Here is a 15,000-nt window from a genome sequence, read left to right as displayed (position 1 = left end):
TTCAGCCAGAATCAAGGGCATGACATCTTTAAAAGGCCCCTTTCTGCACACAATAATGGCTTAAGGACATACCACCCTGAACTTGTCCGATCTCGGAAGCTAAGCAGCGTCTGGCCTGGTTAGTACTTGGATGGGAGACCGCCTGGGAATACCAGGTGCTGTAAGCTTTTTCATTTTTTTTGATCATATGTTCTTTTTTTATCATATAGAGACATATTCACATGTCCAAAAATTCAGCCAGAATCAAGGGCATGAGATCTTTAACAGGCCCCTGTCTGCACACAATAACAGCTTACGGCCATACCACCCTGAACACGCCTCATCTCGTCCGATCTCGGAGGTTAAGCAGGGTAGGGCCTGGTTAGTACTTGGATGGGAGACCGCCTGGGAATACCAGGTGCTGTAAGTTTTTTCATTTTTTTGATCATATGTTTTTTTTTATCATATAGAGACATATTCACATGTCCAAAAATTCAGCCAGAATCAAGGGCATGACATCTTTAAAAGGCCCCTTTCTGCATACAATAATGGCTTACGGCCATACCACCCTGAACACGCCCGATCTCTTCTGATCTCGGAAGCTAAGCAGGGTCAGTCCTGGTTAGTACTTGGATGGGAGACCGCCTGGGAATACCAGGTGCTGTAAGCTTTTTCATTTTTTTTGATCATATGTTTTTTTTATCATATAGAGACATATTCACATGTCCAAAAATTCAGCCAGAATCAAGGGCATGACATCTTTAAAAGGCCCCTGTCTGCACACAATAATGGCTTACGGCCATACCACCCTGAACACGCCCCTTTTGCTGTCAGAGTATGTGTGGTGCTGAAGGAGAGCTGACGTGTCAGTACTGAGCAGGACAGCTGGACTAATTTGTTTGTTTTTTGGATGCGCTTTGGATTTATTTAAATACCTCAGATTGTGAGTGAATGTCCCCCAGCAGTCACTGACTGTTAGGGGGATCGTTTTTCTTTTCACTTTTTTTCCTGTTTTTTTTCCACAATTTTGTGAAGAATTTTTGTTTTTTGTGAATGTTTGCTCGTATGTCGCGAGCAAACTCACACGGACGGATCACAAAGATGACAGGACCACGGACTGGAGAGATGGAAAAAGGAAAAGAGAACGGACAACAACGTGAACAAACAAACATGGCACTGAAACAAAGGAATGGATTAAACGACAACGAGAAGAACGACGGACAAAAAGGAAAACGGCAAATGAAACAGGGAACGGAATGGATGACGGAGAGAGAGGAAGAGAGAGGAGCGGCGGGCTGATTGCTCCGCATGCAGAGAATGGGAGAGGTGGCGAGAGAGCAGAAAAAGAGGAAGCAAAAGTGTCTTTTGAGAGAAAACTAACACTAAACATTGAAATGGTGGGAGACAAAGTTCCTCTAAATCACGTCATGAGCAACATAAAAATGATCTGTGGGGGCCTGCTGGCGTGCAGAACCCTGGGACCTGAAAAACTGGAGGTGACGGTGAGCAACATTAAAGGAAAGGAAAGGCTGCTGGATGGATTTAAAATCGGAGAGACCAGAGTCGTGGCGAGAGAACTAAATAATGATGAGCTGGTGGTGTCTTTTTTAAACCTGCCAGCGTATATCACAGATGAAGAAATAGTTTGGAAGCTGACGGGATGGGGAGTGAAACCGACATCACCAATAAAACGCAGAATGTGGCCTGGAACAATGATAGCTGACGGAACGAGGTTTGTCCGGGTCAGATTTAATGACCAGGTACAGTCACTCCCTTACTCCACAAAGTTTAACACTGTGATGGGGAACGAATACTTTAGAGTAATACATGATAGACAACAAAAAGTGTGCAGGATGTGCATCCAGCCGGGACACATCCTGAGAGAGTGTCCAGAATTTATGTGCCACAACTGTGGGGTGCAGGGACACTTTGCGCGAGAGTGCAGCGCGAACAGCACAAAATGCACAAACTGTAAAAAAAGAGAAAATGAATGTGAGTGTGAGAACGGAGAGGAAAGCAAGAACGAGGTGGAGGAGGTGTACGAGGATGAAGACGAGGCGGAGGAGGTGTACGAGGAGGAGGCGGAGGAGAAGGAGGTGATCGGAGCAAGCAGGAAGGAGATCAGAGAAGACGAGAACAGTGACGGAGAAATGGAGCAGAGCAGAGAGAGCGGAGGAGAACGGGCGTCAGAGTGCGAGCTGGAGACGCCGGAGCTGGCTGGAGAGGGAGGACAGCAGAAGCAGCGAAAAACGAGCGAGAGAGGGAAAAAAGGAGACGGAAGGGACGTGGCAGAAGACCCGGGGGTAAGCATGAGCACAGAGGGGAGGGAGATGCCTGAGAGTGGTGTTGGACAGGCGGGAGGGAGAAAAATCACGCTAAATAATACGGGTAAAAGCACCAGTCCCAATGAAACGGACAGCGAAATGGATGTGAGTGAACTGGCGAGTGCGCAAAAAAGACTAAGTCTTGGACAACGTAAAAAGTTGGTGAAAAAATTGAAATGTAAGGACAAATAATGACTGACAATAACCCCTGTAAATCCGTTTTCTTTGTTTTTATTTTTATGATAATGGCCTTTAATTTATTTTCGATAAACGTGAATGGACTAAGGAACAAAGAAAAAAGACATGCGATTCTTTCCTTGCAGAATGACGTTTTGTGCCTGCAGGAGACCAGGTGGGATGATTCCCTGGTGGAAGACATAAAAAAAGACTTTGTGGGCCATATTTTCTGCTCCAATGGCACGTCGAGGGCGAGAGGAGTGGCGGTTTTAGTCAAAACGGGTCGGGTAACAGGGGTAAATTTGGTTTATGGAGACAAAGAAGGAAGAATAATAGTAATAGACTGTGTGTATGAAACGAAAAATATAAGAATCATAAATATATATGCACCGAATGGAGAAAAAGAAAGGAAAACATTCTTCATTGCAATAAGCAAATGGTGGGAAAGGAATTGTATAATAATCGGTGACTTTAATGTGGCGATGACACCCACCGATGTGTCAAAAAATAATGTGTTTAAGGGGGATGTGAGCAGGGGGACACTTAAAGATATAATGATAACGAAACAATGCATTGATATTTGGAGATTGCTACATCCATGGGAGAGGGTGTTCTCCAGGAGACAAATTGTACTGAATAGATTAAAACAATCTAGAATAGATTATGCTTTGGTGACATGCGAGGTAGTGAGGTGGATTAAAGAAGTTGAATATAAAACTAATATGTGGAGCGATCACGCTGGAATAGAAATCACGTTTAGAAAAGAAACGAATGTACGTAAAGGAGGGATATGGTGCTTTAATGCAAGCTTGCTGGATGATGGAATGTTTGTGAAAAGTATGGAAAGATTGTTGAATGATGTGGGATATGAGTGGAATGAGAGTGAAGATATGAATGTGTGGTGGGATAGTGTAAAAGTCAGAATTAAAAAAAAGTGTATCAATTATAGTAAAGAGAAAAAGTGGAGAGAAAATAGAAAGGAAGAGAATTTGAGAAAACAACTAAGTGAGGAAATAGCATCGCTTGACAGTGTAGATAATGTAGATGTCGAAAAATACATACATTTAAAAGAACAGTTGGGAGTGATTGAACTTAAAAAGAGTAGGGGTGCAGCCATTAGGAGTAAAATACAATATATGTATGAGGGGGAGAGGAGTACAGCCTTTTTTTTAGGTCTGGAAAAACAAAAACAAAAAAGAACAGAAATAAACGACTTATTAAATGAAGCAGGTAAAAGTGTGACAGATAAAAAGGGAATTTTAGAAATAGTAAAGGGCTATTATGAAAGCCTGTTTTCGAGACAGGAGTGTGATAGCGTGAGTGTGAACAGAGCTTTGGGTGCCTTAAAGAAAAAACTAAGCGAGGACGATAAAATGTGGTGTGATTGTGAGTTTACAGAGGGAGAAATCAGAAGTGCTTTAGAGGGGTTAAACAAAAACAAAAGTCCTGGGAGCGATGGCCTAACTGCGGAATTCTACCAAGCTTTCAAAGAGCAGCTGGTGCCCTTGGTGAACAAATTGAGTAAATATATGGAAAAAGTGAAACATATACCAAAAAGTTTAGGGGAAGGGGTGGTTACTATTTTTTACAAAAACAAGGGGGACAATAAAAATCTGGACAACTACAGACCAATCAGCCTACTCAACACAGACTACAAAATCATAGCGAAAACAATAGCCAATAGAATCAGGGAGGTAATAGGAACAATCATAGAACAAACACAATCATACAGTATACCAAACAGAGACATAGCAGACTCAATCATTTCAATAAAACAGACGGTCAGGGATATGGAAGGGGAGGGGGGAATATGGCTAGGGATTGATTTAAATAAAGCTTTTGACAGAGTAGATCACGGGTTCATGGGGAAGGTGTTAGAGAAGTTTGGATTCGGGGAGAGAATGAGAGAATGGATAAATATGTTGTATACAGGAGCGGAAAGCAAGATAAAATGTAACGGGGAACTAACTGATTCTTTTAAAATATCAAGGTCAGTGAGACAAGGATGTCCGATGTCAGCGCTGTTGTACAGCTTGGTAGCAGAGCCGCTGGCAGCACTGATATCGGAAGACGTAAACATAAAAGGTATAGGTAAGGAAAACGTAAAAATAATACAGTATGCAGATGACGTGAATATAATGGTAAAAGGAGAGGAGGATATAGAATTGATATTAAAACATGTACAAACTTATGAAAGAGCATCTGGGGCAAAAGTAAATGAAAATAAGTCAGAAATTATGTTACTAGGTAAGGAATCCAATCTAGTTAATAAGTGGGGATTTAAAACGGTGTGTGAGAGAAGAAAAGTGTTGGGAGTGAATATGGGGAAAAATGAGAATGAATGTGATGATGTAACATGGAAAGAGGTGGTGGGTAAAATTAAAAAAACATTGAATTTGTGGAAAGCGAGGGGTCTATTGTTGAGAGGAAGGGTAGCCGTAACAAATGCTCTCGTGTTGTCCAAAGTGAATCATGCGCTGAGTACTTGTACGCTTCCGGACTGGGCCTTTAAGGAGATTTCAAAGACCATTAGGGACTTTATTTGGAAAAACAAAGCAGTGAGTATAGCTCACAAAACAATAATAGGGGCTAAAGATCAGGGGGGGCTAGCTTTGATTGATTTACTTACAAAAAAAGTAGCACTAAGAGTCAAATTGATAGGCAAATTTATGGACCAGAACCGGAACGTAGTTTGGAAAAACCACTTCAAACAATATCTGTGCAGTTTTGGACTCTACAACGAGGACAACCTGTACCAGATCAATAACCCGGATTCATTTAAACACTTGCCACGGTTTTTCCAGGAAGTACTCAGTGCGTGGTATCAGGTTTCATCCTGGACTGTACCAGAGTGCGGAACGAGAGGGTCAGTGCTACGACTGCCCTTCCTCTCGAGCCCGTATTTTAAAAATGGGGAGAGGGTAATTAAGTGTGAAGCTATGTCGAAAGCGGGATATATTAGAATAAGGGATTTACTGAACTGTAGGGGGGATTTTGATTTACAAATGGTGGTGAGGGGTTTAAAAAATAAAGGGTGTGTGTGCAGAAAGGATGTGATTGAGAGAGTGTTTGCAAATGTAAAATTGTCTTTGTCGAGCGAATGGGAAAAATTAATCAAAGAGAAGGAGGGAGTGATGCAGGACGATGTGGGGGGGATCTCCCTGTGCCTAGGGGAGAAGAAACACAACATTACAGATGTCACTACAAAAATTTGGTATAGGTGCGCAATCACACATAGAATACAGAAACCCACATCCGAAGTAAAATGGACAGACACATACCCGGACATAACAAGCAACATGATATGGAAGAACATTAACATTCCGCATACACCACATGCAATATTTGACCTAGATTTCAAACTGAGGCACAGGAGGATCTTCACCTGCATCGTCCTGCATCAGATCCATAAGGAGAGGTATGAAAGAAAGTGTTGTGTATGTGAAAGTACGGATGAGGATTTAATACATTTGTTTGTTACGTGTGGGGAATTGGTTTATTTTTGGGGAAAAATAAGAGAAATGTTGGGGAAATGCAGTAAGAATGAGTGTTGGAATGAAAGGGGGTGGGAATTGTCGGTGTTGTTGGGGGTGGGAACAAAACAAAAAAATCACAATGTAATGAATATAATTTTGGCTTTTGCAAGAAAAGCGGTTTTTAACAGAAGGAATTATGCACTGTATGAAAGTAAGAAAATGAATGTGTGGAGAATGTTTGTGAATGAATGGAAAGCACATCTTAAATTGTTGTACATAGCGAATGAGAGTGAGTTTGTGAGAATGTTTGTGGAAGGTGCGAATGTGTGTAGAGTAAACGAGGAGGGAATTATGTGGGATGTCTAAATTATTTTGTTTTTGGTTTTTTTGGTACGAGGGCTTCTTTTTTGGTCATGGGGAAAATGGGTGATTTGATTTGGGTTTTTTTTTTCTCAGTGGTTTTTTGAGAATACTGTGGGGTTTTTCTATGTTTTTGTGGTTTGTTTTCAGAGGGGTGTTTGCTTTGGGGGAGGGACTCAGAAGAGTTGTCATGAGTTGGGGGTATCAGGGGTGGTTTGAGTTTTTTTTCTGATGCTATGTTTTTATTGTTTTTAGGGTGCCGTTTGCGTCAGAGGGGAGGTTTAATTTAGAGGGTGTATGTATTGTAATAGCATTTGTTGTAAATGATGTGAAAGAATTATAAATGTTTTTGTAATTTTGATAATAAAAGATAAAAAAAAAAAAAAAAACACGCCCGATCTCGTCTGATCTCAGAAGCTATGCAGGATCGGACCTGGTTAGTACTTGGATGGGAGACCGCCTGGGAATACCATGTGCTGTAAGCTTTTTCATTTTTTTGATCATATGTTTTTTTTTTTTATCATATAGAGACATATTCACATGTCCAAAAATTCAGGCAGAATCAAGGGCATGACATGTTTAAAAGGCCCCTGTCTGCACACAATAATGGCTTACGGCCATACCACCCTGAACACGCCCGATCTCGTCCGATCTCGGAAGCTAAGCAGGGTCGGGCCTGGATAGTACTTGGATGGGAGACCGCCTGGGAATACCAGGTGCTGTAAGCTTTTTCATTTTTTTGATCATATGTTTTTTTTTTATCATATAGAGACATATTCACATGTCCAAAAATTCAGGCAGAATCAAGGGCATGACATGTTTAAAAGGCCCCTGTCTGCACACAATAATGGCTTACGGCCATACCACCCTGAACACGCCCGATCTCGTCCGATCTCGGAAGCTAAGCAGGGTCGGGCCTGGATAGTACTTGGATGGGAGACCGCCTGGGAATACCAGGTGCTGTAAGCTTTTTCATTTTTTTGATCATATGTTTTTTTTTTATCATATAGAGACATATTCACATGTCCAAAAATTCAGCCAGAATCAAGGGCATGACATCTTTAAAAGGCCCCTTTCTGCACACACTAATGACTTACGGCCATACCACCCTTAACACGCCCGATCTCGGAAGCTAAGCAGGGTCGTGCCTGGTTAGTACTTGGATGGGAGACCAACTGGGAATACCAGGTGCTTTAAGGTTTTTCATTTTTTTGATCATATGTTTTTTTTTTATCATATAGAGACATATTCACATGTCCAAAAATTCAGCCAGAATCAAGGGCATGACATCTTTAAAAGGCCCCTTTCTGCACACAATAATGGCTTACGGCCATACAACCCTGAACTCGTCCGATCTCGGAAGGTAAGCATGGTGGGGCCTGGTTAGGACTTGGATGGGAGACCGCCTGGGAATACCAGGTGCTGTAAGCTTTTTCATTTTTTTGATCATATGTTTTTTTTTTTATCATATAGAGACATATTCACATGTCCAGAAATTCAGCCAGAATCAAGGGCATGACATATTTAAAAGGCCCCTTACTGCACACAATAATGACTTACGGCCATACCACCCTGAACACGCCCGATCTCGTCCGATCTCGGAAGCTAAGCAGGGTCGGGCCTGGTTAGTACTTGAATGGGAGACCGCCTGGGAATACCAGGTGCTGTAAGCTTTTTCATTTTTTTGATCATGTGTTTTTTTTTATCATATAGAGACATATTCACATGTCCAAAAATTCAGCCAGAATCAAGGGCATGACATCTTTAAAAGGCCCCTTTCTGCACACAATAATGGCTTACGGCCATACCACCCTAAACACGCCCGATCTCGGAAGCTAAGCAGGGTCGGGCCTGGTTAGTACTTGGATGGGACACCGCCTGGGAATACCAGGTGTTCTAAGCTTTTTCATTTTTTTGATCATATGTTTTTTTTTTTATCATATAGAGACATATTCACATGTCCAGAAATTCAGCCAGAATCAAGGGCATGACATCTTTAAAAGGCCCCTGTCTGCACACAATAATGACTTATGGCCATACCACCCTGAACACGCCTGATCTCGTCCGATCTCGGAAGCTAAGCAGGGTAGGGCCTGGTTAGTACTTGGATGGGAGACCGCCTGGGAATACCAGGTGCTGTAAGTTTTTTCATTTTTTTGATCATATGGTTTTTTTTTATCATATAGAGACATATTCACATGTCCAAAAATTCAGCCAGAATCAAGGGCATGACATCTTTAAAAGGCCCCTTTCTGCACACAATAATGGCTTAAGGACATACCACCCTGAACTTGTCCGATCTCGGAAGCTAAGCAGCGTCTGGCCTGGTTAGTACTTGGATGGGAGACCGCCTGGGAATACCAGGTGCTGTAAGCTTTTTCATTTTTTTTGATCATATGTTCTTTTTTTATCATATAGAGACATATTCACATGTCCAAAAATTCAGCCAGAATCAAGGGCGTGAGATCTTTAAAAGGCCCCTTTCTGCACACAACAACAGCTTACGGCCATACAACCCTGAACACGCCTGATCTCGTCCGATCTCGGAAGCTAAGCAGGGTCGGGCCTGGTTAGTACTTGGATGGGAGACCGCCTGGGAATACCAGGTGCTGTAAGCTTTTTCATTTTTTTGATCATATGTTTTTTTTTTTATCATATAGAGACATATTCACATGTCCAAAAATTCAGCCAGAATCAAGGGCATGACATCTTTAAAAGGCCCCTTTCTGCACACAATAACAGCTTACGGCCATACCACCCTTAACACGCCCGATCTCGTCCAATCTCGGAAACTAAGTAGGGTCGTGCCTGGTTAGTACTTGGATGGGAGACCGCCTGGGAATATCAGCCGCTGTAAGCTTTTTCATTTTTTTGATCATATGTTTTTTTTTTATCATATAGAGACATATTCACATGTCCAAAAATTTAGCCAGAATCAAGGGCATGACATCTTTAAAAGGCCCCTTTCTGCACACAATAATGGCTTACGGCCATACCACCCTGAACACGCCCGATCTCGTCCGATCTCGGAAGCTATGCAGGGTCGGGCCTGGTTAGTACTTGGATGGGAGACCGCCTGGGAATACCAGGTGCTGTAAGCTTTTTCATTTTTTTGATCATATGTTTTTTTTTATCATATAGAGACATATTCACATGTCCAAAAATTCAGGCAGAATCAAGGGCATGACATCTTTAAAAGGCCCCTTTCTGCACACAATAATGGCTTACGGCCATACCACCCTGAACACGCCCGATCTCGTCTGATCTCAGAAGCTAAGCAGGGTCGGGCCTGGTTAGTACTTTGATGGGAGACCGCCTGGGAATACCAGGTGCTGTAAGCTTTTTCATTTTGTTTGATCATATGTTTTTTTTTATCATATAGAGACATATTCACATGTCCAAAAATTCAGCCAGAATCAAGGGCATGACATCTTTAAAAGGCCCCTTTCTGCACACAATAATGGCTTACGGCCATACCACCCTGAACATGCCCGATCTCGTCCGATCTCGGAAGCTAAGCAGGGTCGGGCCTGGTTAGTACTTGGATGGGAGACCGCCTGGGAATACCAGGTGCTGTAAGCTTTTTCATTTTTTTTGATCATGTGTTTTTTTTATCATATAGAGACATATTCACATGTCCAAAAATTCAGCCAGAATCAAGGGCATGACTTCTTTAAAAGGCCCCTCTCTGCACACAATAATGGCTTACGGCCATACCACCCTGAACACGCCTGATCTCGTCCGATCTCAGAAACTAAGCAGGGTAGGGCCTGGTTAGTACTTGGATGGGAGACCGCCTGGGAATACCAGGTGCTGTAAGTTTTTTCATTTTTTTGATCATATGTGTTTTTTTTTATCATATAGAGACATATTCACATGTCCAAAGATTCAGCCAGAATCAAGGGCATGACATCTTTAAAAGGCCCCTTTCTGCATACAACAATGGCTTACGGCCATACCACCCTGAACACGCCCGATCTCGTCCGATCTCGGAAGCTAAGCAGGGTCGGGCCTGGTTAGTACTTGGATGGGAGACCGCCTGGGAATACCAGGTGCTGTAAGCTTTTTCATTTTTTTGATCATATGTTTTTTTTTTATCATATAGAGACATATTCACATGTCCAAAAATTCAGCCAGAATCAAGGGCATGACATCTTTAAAAGGCCCCTTTCTGCACACAATAACGGCTTACGGCCATACCACCCTTAACACGCCCCTTTTGCTGTCAGAGTTTGTGTGGTGCTGAAGGAGAGCTGACGTGTCAGTACTGAGCAGGACAGCTGGACTAATTTGTTTGTTTTTTGGATGCGCTTTGGATTTATTTAAATACCTCAGATTGTGAGTGAATGTCCCCCAGCAGTCACTGACTGTTAGGGGGATCGTTTTTCTTTTCACCTTTTTTTCCTGTTTTTTTTCCACAATTTTGTGAAGAATTTTTGTTTTTTGTGAATGTTTGCTCGTATGTCGCGAGCAAACTCACACGGACGGATCACAAAGATGACAGGACCACGGACTGGAGAGATGGAAAAAGGAAAAGAGAACGGACAACAACGTGAACAAACAAACATGGCACTGAAACAAAGGAATGGATTAAACGACAACGAGCAGAACGACGGACAAAAAGGACGGATGAAAACGGCAAATGAAACAGGGAACGGAATGGATGACGGAGAGAGAGGAAGAGAGAGGAGCGGCGGGCTGATTTCTCCGCATGCAGAGAATGGGAGAGGTGGCGAGAGAGCAGAAAAAGAGGAAGCAAAAGTGTCTTTTGAGAGAAAACTAACACTAAACATTGAAATGGTGGGAGACAAAGTTCCTCTAAATCACGTCATGAGCAACATAAAAATGATCTGTGGGGGCCTGCTGGCGTGCAGAACCCTGGGACCTGAAAAACTGGAGGTGACGGTGAGCAACATTAAAGGAAAGGAAAGGCTGCTGGATGGATTTAAAATCGGAGAGACCAGAGTCGTGGCGAGAGAACTAAATAATGATGAGCTGGTGGTGTCTTTTTTAAACCTGCCAGCGTATATCACCGATGAAGAAATAGTTTGGAAGCTGACGGGATGGGGAGTGAAACCGACATCACCAATAAAACGCAGAATGTGGCCTGGAACAATGATAGCTGACGGAACGAGGTTTGTCCGGGTCAGATTTAATGACCAGGTACAGTCACTCCCTTACTCCACAAAGTTTAACACTGTGATGGGGAACGAATACTTTAAAGTAATACATGATAGACAACAAAAAGTGTGCAGGATGTGCATCCAGCCGGGACACATCCTGAGAGAGTGTCCAGAATTTATGTGCCACAACTGTGGGGTGCAGGGACACTTTGCGCGAGAGTGCAGCGCGAACAGCACAAAATGCACAAACTGTAAAAAAAGAGAAAATGAATGTGAGTGTGAGAACGGAGAGGAAAGCAAGAACGAGGTGGAGGAGGTGTACGAGGATGAAGACGAGGCGGAGGAGGTGTACGAGGAGGAGGCGGAGGAGAAGGAGGTGATCGGAGCAAGCAGGAAGGAGATCAGAGAAGACGAGAACAGTGACGGAGAAATGGAGCAGAGCGGAGAGAGCGGAGGAGAACGGGCGTCAGAGTGCGAGCTGGAGACGCCGGAGCTGGCTGGAGAGGGAGGACAGCAGAAGCAGCGAAAAACGAGCGAGAGAGGGAAAAAAGGAGACGGAAGGGACGTGGCAGAAGACCCGGGGGTAAGCATGAGCACAGAGGGGAGGGAGATGCCTGAGAGTGGTGTTGGACAGGCGGGAGGGAGAAAAATCACGCTAAATAATACGGGTAAAAGCACCAGTCCCAATGAAACGGACAGCCAAATGGATGTGAGTGAACTGGCGAGTGCGCAAAAAAGACTAAGTCTTGGACAACGAAAAAAGTTGGTGAAAAAATTGAAATGTAAGGACAAATAATGACTGACAATAACCCCTGTAAATCCGTTTTTTTTGTTTTTATTTTTATGATAATGGCCTTTAATTTATTTTCGATAAACGTGAATGGACTAAGGAACAAAGAAAAAAGACATGCGATTCTTTCCTTGCAGAATGACGTTTTGTGCCTGCAGGAGACCAGGTGGGATGATTCCCTGGTGGAAGACATAAAAAAAGACTTTGTGGGCCATATTTTCTGCTCCAATGGCACGTCGAGGGCGAGAGGAGTGGCGGTTTTAGTCAAAACGGGTCGGGTAACAGGGGTAAATTTGGTTTATGGAGACAAAGAAGGAAGAATAATAGTAATAGACTGTGTGTATGAAACGAAAAATATAAGAATCATAAATATATATGCACCGAATGGAGAAAAAGAAAGGAAAACATTCTTCATTGCAATAAGCAAATGGTGGGAAAGGAATTGTATAATAATCGGTGACTTTAATGTGGCGATGACACCCACCGATGTGTCAAAAAATAATGTGTTTAAGGGGGATGTGAGCAGGGGGACACTTAAAGATATAATGATAACGAAACAATGCATTGATATTTGGAGATTGCTACATCCATGGGAGAGGGTGTTCTCCAGGAGACAAATTGTACTGAATAGATTAAAACAATCTAGAATAGATTATGCTTTGGTGACATGCGAGGTAGTGAGGTGGATTAAAGAAGTTGAATATAAAACTAATATGTGGAGCGATCACGCTGGAATAGAAATCACGTTTAGAAAAGAAACGAATGTACGTAAAGGAGGGATATGGTGCTTTAATGCAAGCTTGCTGGATGATGGAATGTTTGTGAAAAGTATGGAAAGATTGTTGAATGATGTGGGATATGAGTGGAATGAGAGTGAAGATATGAATGTGTGGTGGGATAGTGTAAAAGTCAGAATTAAAAAAAAGTGTATCAATTATAGTAAAGAGAAAAAGTGGAGAGAAAATAGAAAGGAAGAGAATTTGAGAAAACAACTAAGTGAGGAAATAGCATCGCTTGACAGTGTAGATAATGTAGATGTCGAAAAATACATACATTTAAAAGAACAGTTGGGAGTGATTGAACTTAAAAAGAGTAGGGGTGCAGCCATTAGGAGTAAAATACAATATATGTATGAGGGGGAGAGGAGTACAGCCTTTTTTTTAGGTCTGGAAAAACAAAAACAAAAAAGAACAGAAATAAACGAATTATTAAATGAAGCAGGTAAAAGTGTGACAGATAAAAAGGGAATTTTAGAAATAGTAAAGGGCTATTATGAAAGCCTGTTTTCGAGACAGGAGTGTGATAGCGTGAGTGTGAACAGAGCTTTGGGTGCCTTAAAGAAAAAACTAAGCGAGGACGATAAAATGTGGTGTGATTGTGAGTTTACAGAGGGAGAAATCAGAAGTGCTTTAGAGGGGTTAAACAAAAACAAAAGTCCTGGGAGCGATGGCCTAACTGCGGAATTCTACCAAGCTTTCAAAGAGCAGCTGGTGCCCTTGGTGAACAAATTGAGTAAATATATGGAAAAAGTGAAACATATACCAAAAAGTTTAGGGGAAGGGGTGGTTACTATTTTTTACAAAAACAAGGGGGACAATAAAAATCTGGACAACTACAGACCAATCAGCCTACTCAACACAGACTACAAAATCATAGCGAAAACAATAGCCAATAGAATCAGGGAGGTAATAGGAACAATCATAGAACAAACACAATCATACAGTATACCAAACAGAGACATAGCAGACTCAATCATTTCAATAAAACAGACGGTCAGGGATATGGAAGGGGAGGGGGGAATATGGCTAGGGATTGATTTAAATAAAGCTTTTGACAGAGTAGATCACGGGTTCATGGGGAAGGTGTTAGAGAAGTTTGGATTCGGGGAGAGAATGAGAGAATGGATAAATATGTTGTATACAGGAGCGGAAAGCAAGATAAAATGTAACGGGGAACTAACTGATTCTTTTAAAATATCAAGGTCAGTGAGACAAGGATGTCCGATGTCAGCGCTGTTGTACAGCTTGGTAGCAGAGCCGCTGGCAGCACTGATATCGGAAGACGTAAACATAAAAGGTATAGGTAAGGAAAACGTAAAAATAATACAGTATGCAGATGACGTGAATATAATGGTAAAAGGAGAGGAGGATATAGAATTGATATTAAAACATGTACAAACTTATGAAAGAGCATCTGGGGCAAAAGTAAATGAAAATAAGTCAGAAATTATGTTACTAGGTAAGGAATCCAATCTAGTTAATAAGTGGGGATTTAAAACGGTGTGTGAGAGAAGAAAAGTGTTGGGAGTGAATATGGGGAAAAATGAGAATGAATGTGATGATGTAACATGGAAAGAGGTGGTGGGTAAAATTAAAAAAACATTGAATTTGTGGAAAGCGAGGGGTCTATTGTTGAGAGGAAGGGTAGCCGTAACAAATGCTCTCGTGTTGTCCAAAGTGAATCATGCGCTGAGTACTTGTACGCTTCCGGACTGGGCCTTTAAGGAGATTTCAAAGACCATTAGGGACTTTATTTGGAAAAACAAAGCAGCGAGTATAGCTCACAAAACAATAATAGGGGCTAAAGATCAGGGGGGGCTAGCTTTGATTGATTTACTTACAAAAAAAGTAGCACTAAGAGTCAAATTGATAGGCAAATTTATGGACCAGAACCGGAACGTAGTTTGGAAAAACCACTTCAAACAATATCTGTGCAGTTTTGGACTCTACAACGAGGACAACCTGTACCAGATCAATAACCCGGATTCATTT

General features: G+C 42.1%; 12 non-coding genes and 4 pseudogenes across 12 annotated transcripts; all 16 read left to right on the top strand.

The window, feature by feature from the left end:
* Positions 1-290: 290 nt before the first annotated feature.
* Positions 291-409, top strand: LOC132969402 (5S ribosomal RNA). The gene has a single exon (XR_009671683.1). It is a non-coding gene; the product is annotated as a 5S ribosomal RNA (ribosomal RNA).
* A 121-nt stretch (positions 410-530) lies between these two features.
* On the top strand, positions 531-649 carry LOC132969352 (5S ribosomal RNA). The gene has a single exon (XR_009671636.1). It is a non-coding gene; the product is annotated as a 5S ribosomal RNA (ribosomal RNA).
* Positions 650-6,925: 6,276 nt separating this feature from the next.
* On the top strand, positions 6,926-7,044 carry LOC132969271 (5S ribosomal RNA). The gene has a single exon (XR_009671559.1). It is a non-coding gene; the product is annotated as a 5S ribosomal RNA (ribosomal RNA).
* A 122-nt stretch (positions 7,045-7,166) lies between these two features.
* On the top strand, positions 7,167-7,285 carry LOC132969259 (5S ribosomal RNA). The gene has a single exon (XR_009671548.1). It is a non-coding gene; the product is annotated as a 5S ribosomal RNA (ribosomal RNA).
* Positions 7,286-7,407: 122 nt separating this feature from the next.
* Positions 7,408-7,516, top strand: LOC132969075 (5S ribosomal RNA; annotated as a pseudogene).
* A 122-nt stretch (positions 7,517-7,638) lies between these two features.
* Positions 7,639-7,747, top strand: LOC132969108 (5S ribosomal RNA; annotated as a pseudogene).
* A 123-nt stretch (positions 7,748-7,870) lies between these two features.
* LOC132969191 (5S ribosomal RNA) lies at positions 7,871-7,989 on the top strand. The gene has a single exon (XR_009671483.1). It is a non-coding gene; the product is annotated as a 5S ribosomal RNA (ribosomal RNA).
* A 121-nt stretch (positions 7,990-8,110) lies between these two features.
* Positions 8,111-8,219, top strand: LOC132969649 (5S ribosomal RNA; annotated as a pseudogene).
* A 123-nt stretch (positions 8,220-8,342) lies between these two features.
* On the top strand, positions 8,343-8,461 carry LOC132969149 (5S ribosomal RNA). The gene has a single exon (XR_009671463.1). It is a non-coding gene; the product is annotated as a 5S ribosomal RNA (ribosomal RNA).
* A 354-nt stretch (positions 8,462-8,815) lies between these two features.
* On the top strand, positions 8,816-8,934 carry LOC132969297 (5S ribosomal RNA). Its single transcript, XR_009671585.1, has one exon. It is a non-coding gene; the product is annotated as a 5S ribosomal RNA (ribosomal RNA).
* Positions 8,935-9,057: 123 nt separating this feature from the next.
* On the top strand, positions 9,058-9,176 carry LOC132969603 (5S ribosomal RNA; annotated as a pseudogene).
* A 122-nt stretch (positions 9,177-9,298) lies between these two features.
* On the top strand, positions 9,299-9,417 carry LOC132969195 (5S ribosomal RNA). Its single transcript, XR_009671487.1, has one exon. It is a non-coding gene; the product is annotated as a 5S ribosomal RNA (ribosomal RNA).
* A 121-nt stretch (positions 9,418-9,538) lies between these two features.
* On the top strand, positions 9,539-9,657 carry LOC132969227 (5S ribosomal RNA). The gene has a single exon (XR_009671518.1). It is a non-coding gene; the product is annotated as a 5S ribosomal RNA (ribosomal RNA).
* A 122-nt stretch (positions 9,658-9,779) lies between these two features.
* LOC132969542 (5S ribosomal RNA) lies at positions 9,780-9,898 on the top strand. Its single transcript, XR_009671744.1, has one exon. It is a non-coding gene; the product is annotated as a 5S ribosomal RNA (ribosomal RNA).
* Positions 9,899-10,019: 121 nt separating this feature from the next.
* Positions 10,020-10,138, top strand: LOC132969234 (5S ribosomal RNA). Its single transcript, XR_009671524.1, has one exon. It is a non-coding gene; the product is annotated as a 5S ribosomal RNA (ribosomal RNA).
* A 123-nt stretch (positions 10,139-10,261) lies between these two features.
* Positions 10,262-10,380, top strand: LOC132969201 (5S ribosomal RNA). Its single transcript, XR_009671493.1, has one exon. It is a non-coding gene; the product is annotated as a 5S ribosomal RNA (ribosomal RNA).
* The last annotated feature ends 4,620 nt before the right edge of the window (positions 10,381-15,000 follow it).

This window comes from Labrus mixtus, unplaced genomic scaffold, assembly GCF_963584025.1.
Source record: "Labrus mixtus unplaced genomic scaffold, fLabMix1.1 SCAFFOLD_68, whole genome shotgun sequence".
In the NCBI taxonomy this organism is placed as follows: Eukaryota; Metazoa; Chordata; class Actinopteri; order Labriformes; family Labridae; genus Labrus; species Labrus mixtus.
Note: the sequence above shows the minus strand (reverse complement) of the source record. Positions and strands in the feature narration are given on the sequence as shown.